Here is a 7,907-nt window from a genome sequence, read left to right on the forward strand (position 1 = left end):
GTCAGCACACAGTTACGGGTATAAGGGCAGACTAGGGTCAGCACACAGTTACGGGTATAAGGGCAGACTAGGGTCAGCACACAGTTACGGTTATAAGGGCAGACTAGGGTCAGCACACAGTTACGGGTATAAGGGCAGACTAGGGTCAGCACACAGTTACGGGTATAAGGGCAGACTAGGGTCAGCACACAGTTACGGGTATAAGGGCAGACTAGGGTCAGCACACAGTTACTGGTATAAGGGCAGACTAGGGTCAGCACACAGTTACGGGTATAAGGGCAGACTAGGGTCAGCACACAGTTACGGGTATAAGGGCAGACTAGGGTCAGCACACAGTTACTGGTATAAGGGCAGACTAGGGTCAGCACACAGTTACTGGTATAAGGGCAGACTAGGGTCAGCACACAGTTACTGGTATAAGGGCAGACTAGGGTCAGCACACAGTTACTGGTATAAGGGCAGACTAGGGTCAGCACACAGTTACTGGTATAAGGGCAGACTAGGGTCAGCACACAGTTACTGGTATAAGGGCAGACTAGGGTCAGCACACAGTTACTGGTATAAGGGCAGACTAGGGTCAGCACACAGTTACTGGTATAAGGGCAGACTAGGGTCAGCACACAGTTACGGGTATAAGGGCAGACTAGGGTCAGCACACAGTTACGGGTATAAGGGCAGACTAGGGTCAGCACACAGTTACGGGTATAAGGGCAGACTAGGGTCAGCACACAGTTACTGGTATAAGGGCAGACAAGGGTCAGCACACAGTTACGGGTATAAGGGCAGACTAGGGTCAGCACACAGTTACTGGTATAAGGGCAGACTAGGGTCAGCACACAGTTACTGGTATAAGGGCAGACTAGGGTCAGCACACAGTTACTGGTATAAGGGCAGACTAGGGTCAGCACACAGTTACTGGTATAAGGGCAGACTAGGGTCAGCACACAGTTACTGGTATAAGGGCAGACTAGGGTCAGCACACAGTTACGGGTATAAGGGCAGACTAGGGTCAGCACACAGTTACTGGTATAAGGGCAGACTAGGGTCAGCACACAGTTACTGGTATAAGGACAGACTAGGGTCAGCACACAGTTACTGGTATAAGGACAGACTAGGGTCAGCACACAGTTACGGGTATAAGGGCAGACTAGGGTCAGCACACAGTTACCGGTATAAGGGCAGACTAGGGTCAGCACACAGTTACCGGTATAAGGGCAGTCTAGGGTCAGCACACAGTTACCGGTATAAGGGCAGTCTAGGGTCAGCACACAGTTACGGGTATAAGGGCAGACTAGGGTCAGCACACAGTTACCGGTATAAGGGCAGACTAGGGTCAGCACACAGTTACGGGTATAAGGGCAGACTAGGGTCAGCACACAGTTACGGGTATAAGGGCAGACTAGGGTCAGCACACAGTTACTGGTATAAGGGCAGACTAGGGTCAGCACACAGTTACGGGTATAAGGGCAGACTAGGGTCAGCACACAGTTACTGGTATAAGGGCAGACTAGGGTCAGCACACAGTTACTGGTATAAGGGCAGACTAGGGTCAGCACACAGTTACTGGTATAAGGGCAGACTAGGGTCAGCACACAGTTACTGGTATAAGGGCAGACTAGGGTCAGCACACAGTTACTGGTATAAAGGCAGACTAGGGTCAGCACACAGTTACTGGTATAAGGGCAGACTAGGGTCAGCACACAGTTACGGGTATAAGGGCAGACTAGGGTCAGCACACAGTTACGGGTATAAGGGCAGACTAGGGTCAGCACACAGTTACGGGTATAAGGGCAGACTAGGGTCAGCACACAGTTACGGGTATAAGGGCAGACTAGGGTCAGCACACAGTTACGGGTATAAGGGCAGACTAGGGTCAGCACACAGTTACGGTTATAAGGGCAGACTAGGGTCAGCACACAGTTACGGGTATAAGGGCAGACTAGGGTCAGCACACAGTTACGGGTATAAGGGCAGACTAGGGTCAGCACACAGTTACGGGTATAAGGGCAGACTAGGGTCAGCACACAGTTACGGGTATAAGGGCAGACTAGGGTCAGCACACAGTTACGGGTATAAGGGCAGACTAGGGTCAGCACACAGTTACGGGTATAAGGGCAGACTAGGGTCAGCACACAGTTACTGGTATAAGGGCAGACTAGGGTCAGCACACAGTTACTGGTATAAGGGCAGACTAGGGTCAGCACACAGTTACTGGTATAAGGGCAGACTAGGGTCAGCACACAGTTACTGGTATAAGGGCAGACTAGGGTCAGCACACAGTTACTGGTATAAGGGCAGACTAGGGTCAGCACACAGTTACTGGTATAAGGGCAGACTAGGGTCAGCACACAGTTACTGGTATAAGGGCAGACTAGGGTCAGCACACAGTTACGGGTATAAGGGCAGACTAGGGTCAGCACACAGTTACTGGTATAAGGGCAGACAAGGGTCAGCACACAGTTACGGGTATAAGGGCAGACTAGGGTCAGCACACAGTTACTGGTATAAGGGCAGACTAGGGTCAGCACACAGTTACTGGTATAAGGGCAGACTAGGGTCAGCACACAGTTACTGGTATAAGGGCAGACTAGGGTCAGCACACAGTTACTGGTATAAGGGCAGACTAGGGTCAGCACACAGTTACTGGTATAAGGGCAGACTAGGGTCAGCACACAGTTACGGGTATAAGGGCAGACTAGGGTCAGCACACAGTTACTGGTATAAGGGCAGACTAGGGTCAGCACACAGTTACTGGTATAAGGGCAGACTAGGGTCAGCACACAGTTACTAATATAAGGGCAGACTAGGGTCAGCACACAGTTACTGGTATAAGGGCAGACTAGGGTCAGCACACAGTTACTGGTATAAGGGCAGACTAGGGTCAGCACACAGTTACGGGTATAAGGACAGACTAGGGTCAGCACACAGTTACGGGTATAAGGGCAGACTAGGGTCAGCACACAGTTACTGGTATAAGGGCAGACTAGGGTCAGCACACAGTTACTGGTATAAGGGCAGACTAGGATCAGCACACAGTTACGGGTATAAGGGCAGACTAGGGTCAGCACACAGTTACTGGTATAAGGGCAGACTAGGGTCAGCACACAGTTACTGGTATAAGGGCAGACTAGGGTCAGCACACAGTTACTAATATAAGGGCAGACTAGGGTCAGCACACAGTTACTGGTATAAGGGCAGACTAGGGTCAGCACACAGTTACTGGTATAAGGGCAGACTAGGGTCAGCACACAGTTACGGGTATAAGGACAGACTAGGGTCAGCACACAGTTACGGGTATAAGGGCAGACTAGGGTCAGCACACAGTTACTGGTATAAGGGCAGACTAGGGTCAGCACACAGTTACTGGTATAAGGGCAGACTAGGATCAGCACACAGTTACGGGTATAAGGGCAGACTAGGGTCAGCACACAGTTACGGGTATAAGGGCAGACTAGGGTCAGCACACAGTTACTGGTATAAGGGCAGACTAGAGTCAGCACACAGTTACTGGTATAAGGGCAGACTAGGGTCAGCACACAGTTACTGGTATAAGGGCAGACTAGGGTCAGCACACAGTTACTGGTATAAGGGCAGACTAGGGTCAGCACACAGTTACGGGTATAAGGGCAGACTAGGGTCAGCACACAGTTACTGGTATAAGGGCAGACTAGGGTCAGCACACAGTTACTGGTATAAGGGCAGACTAGGGTCAGCACACAGTTACTAATATAAGGGCAGACTAGGGTCAGCACACAGTTACTGGTATAAGGGCAGACTAGGGTCAGCACACAGTTACGGGTATAAGGGCAGACTAGGGTCAGCACACAGTTACGGGTATAAGGACAGACTAGGGTCAGCACACAGTTACGGGTATAAGGGCAGACTAGGGTCAGCACACAGTTACTGGTATAAGGGCAGACTAGGGTCAGCACACAGTTACTGGTATAAGGGCAGACTAGGATCAGCACACAGTTACGGGTATAAGGGCAGACTAGGGTCAGCACACAGTTACGGGTATAAGGGCAGACTAGGGTCAGCACACAGTTACGGGTATAAGGGCAGACTAGGGTCAGCACACAGTTACTGGTATAAGGGCAGACTAGGGTCAGCACACAGTTACGGGTATAAGGGCAGACTAGGGTCAGCACACAGTTACTGGTATAAGGGCAGACTAGGGTCAGCACACAGTTACTGGTATAAGGGCAGACTAGGGTCAGCACACAGTTACTGGTATAAGGGCAGACTAGGGTCAGCACACAGTTACTGGTATAAGGGCAGACTAGGGTCAGCACACAGTTACTGGTATAAGGGCAGACTAAGGTCAGCACACAGTTACTGGTATAAGGGCAGACTAGGGTCAGCACACAGTTACGGGTATAAGGGCAGACTAGGGTCAGCACACAGTTACTGGTATAAGGGCAGACTAGGGTCAGCACACAGTTACGGGTATAAGGGCAGACTAGGGTCAGCACACAGTTACGGGCAGGGGCGGATCCAGAATAAAATGACAGGGGGGGCACCATGATAAAAGAGGGTTTAGGTGGGGGAGGGCCAGTGTTAGTGGTGCCAGTGTACATGCTAAGAGAGTGGCAGAGAGAGGGTGGCAATGGGATTAAAAATAGGCCCTCCATGGCAAAAAAAAGTGAAGGATGTAGTTGTGCGCGCGCCGAAGGCACGCTCTGGAAAAGGGGATGTGGCCACTCAACAGGGGGCATGTCCTTGAGTGTAGTGTACAACACCATATACAACTTCTACACATTATGCTACAAAATACTAGACCCCATTATACTTGCCCCTTACACATGATGCCAAATGGAATGAGCCAAAATTCAAACAAAGCCACATGGATTGTGTCAAAATTCACATAATGCCACATGGATTGTGTCAAAATTCACATAATGCCATACGGATTGAGCCAAAATCTACATAATAACACATGGATTGAGCCAAAATTCACATAATGCCAAATGGATTGAGCCAAAATTCACATAATGCCACATGGATTGTGTCAAAATTCACATAATGCCACACGGATTGAGCAAATTCATAAGATGCCACACGGATTGAGACAAAATTCACATAATGCCACACGGATTGAGCCAGAATTCACATAATGCCACACAGATTAAGACAAAATTCACAATACGCTTCATAAACAGGGACATTGTCCACCAAAGGCGCGCATTAAACATTTACACCATAATGTCCATTGCACGTTAAGTTACACGCCATTATGTCCATTATGTATTATGCCAAACACCATAATGCCTATTAAAAATGATGCTACATACAGTAAGTGCTGCTTATCTACATGCTCATTGCCAAGGGTTCCATGCTCATTGCCAGAGGATCCATGCTCATTGCCATGTGGGATTACATGCTCATTGCCAATGGGGAATACATGCTCGTGGTAAATGGGGGACAGCAGCCGCCAGGCAGAAGTGATAGCCACTGACAGTGGCAGAGCCTAGCTGTATTCAGAGCACTGCAGGTCCCGGATATTTGAAATAATACCCATTTCACACCAGAAAATGCATTCCCAGGTTGGCCCCTTTTACAGCAGCCTAGTCCCTGCATTTTCTGGTGTGAGGGGGAGAGAAAACCACCCCTCCCCCCAGTGGCATAAGTTTGTTCCATTTGCCCGGAGGCAAGATATATGTTGGTGCCCCCCCAAACACACACACATACACAACACAACCCAATAAAACCTTATATAAAATATATATTTCTGTTAAGAAATATAGATAGATAACACATAAATCTCTCAGAACTCAGCCCCAGAAGCAATATCGTTGGCTTTTAAATAACCGATTTATACTTGCAGGGGGAGGATAGGTGCCCCCTTGGGAGCAGGAGCCCGGCGGCAGATGACTCCATTGCCTCCCAGAGTTCTGCCTCTGCCTTCCCCCCTTTAACCAGTTATCTCATTTAACCGGCTATATCTTCGGAACTAACTGACCCATTTACATGAGACAAGTATCATATTGAAGAACTTTTGTGTGGGCTTTGAATGATTTTGGTCCAGTGAAACTGGAACATTTGGTTCCAGAGTAATCTGCCCTCAAAGAACATGAACAGCCATGAAAATACATTTCAAAAATAAAAATATCGATTTACACGCTATATCTCTGGAACCGATTGACCGATATGGACCATCCTGGTATCATATTAAAGGCACAGCGATTTGGAATTGAATGACATCAACCTCAAGCTCCTGTGATGCCAGGGGGGGAACTGGCAGCCGTCGGAACCGGGTGGGGGTCGGAATTGACGGGTCCCATATTATCCTATGGGGAAAAAATGTTACAGCTTTGCCAGGTGATATCTCCGGTTCCCGGGGGGCTAGAGACATGGGGCTGGGCTCGTTGGAAAGCTCTGGTCCTCATCTACAAAATGAATGACAGGGGGGGCACGTGCCCGGGTGCCCCCCCCCTGAATCCGCCACTGGTTACGGGTATAAGGGCAGACTAGGGTCAGCACACAGTTACTTGTATAAGGGCAGACTAGGGTCAGCACACAGTTACGGGTATAAGGGCAGACTAGGGTCAGCACACAGTTACTGGTATAAGGGCAGACTAGGGTCAGCACACAGTTACTGGTATAAGGGCAGACTAGGGTCAGCACACAGTTACTGGTATAAGGGCAGACTAGGGTCAGCACACAGTTACTGGTATAAGGGCAGACTAGGGTCAGCACACAGTTACTGGTATAAGGGCAGACTAGGGTCAGCACACAGTTACTGGTATAAGGACAGACTAGGGTCAGCACACAGTTACTGGTATAAGGGCAGACTAGGGTCAGCACACAGTTACTGATATAAGGGCAGACTAGGGTCAGCACACAGTTACGGGTATAAGGGCAGACTAGGGTCAGCACACAGTTACGGGTATAAGGGCAGACTAGGGTCAGCACACAGTTACGGGTATAAGGGCAGACTAGGGTCAGCACACAGTTACGGGTATAAGGGCAGACTAGGGTCAGCACACAGTTACGGTTATAAGGGCAGACTAGGGTCAGCACACAGTTACGGGTATAAGGGCAGACTAGGGTCAGCACACAGTTACGGGTATAAGGGCAGACTAGGGTCAGCACACAGTTACGGGTATAAGGGCAGACTAGGGTCAGCACACAGTTACTGGTATAAGGGCAGACTAGGGTCAGCACACAGTTACGGGTATAAGGGCAGACTAGGGTCAGCACACAGTTACGGGTATAAGGGCAGACTAGGGTCAGCACACAGTTACGGGTATAAGGGCAGACTAGGGTCAGCACACAGTTACTGGTATAAGGGCAGACTAGGGTCAGCACACAGTTACTGGTATAAGGGCAGACTAGGGTCAGCACACAGTTACTGGTATAAGGGCAGACTAGGGTCAGCACACAGTTACTGGTATAAGGGCAGACTAGGGTCAGCACACAGTTACTGGTATAAGGGCAGACTAGGGTCAGCACACAGTTACTGGTATAAGGGCAGACTAGGGTCAGCACACAGTTACTGGTATAAGGGCAGACTAGGGTCAGCACACAGTTACGGGTATAAGGGCAGACTAGGGTCAGCACACAGTTACGGGTATAAGGGCAGACTAGGGTCAGCACACAGTTACGGGTATAAGGGCAGACTAGGGTCAGCACACAGTTACTGGTATAAGGGCAGACAAGGGTCAGCACACAGTTACGGGTATAAGGGCAGACTAGGGTCAGCACACAGTTACTGGTATAAGGGCAGACTAGGGTCAGCACACAGTTACTGGTATAAGGGCAGACTAGGGTCAGCACACAGTTACTGGTATAAGGGCAGACTAGGGTCAGCACACAGTTACTGGTATAAGGGCAGACTAGGGTCAGCACACAGTTACTGGTATAAGGGCAGACTAGGGTCAGCACACAGTTACGGGTATAAGGGCAGA

Source organism: Crinia signifera, chromosome 1 (genome assembly GCF_055691185.1).
Source record: "Crinia signifera chromosome 1, ASM5569118v1, whole genome shotgun sequence".
Classification (NCBI taxonomy): Eukaryota; Metazoa; Chordata; class Amphibia; order Anura; family Myobatrachidae; genus Crinia; species Crinia signifera.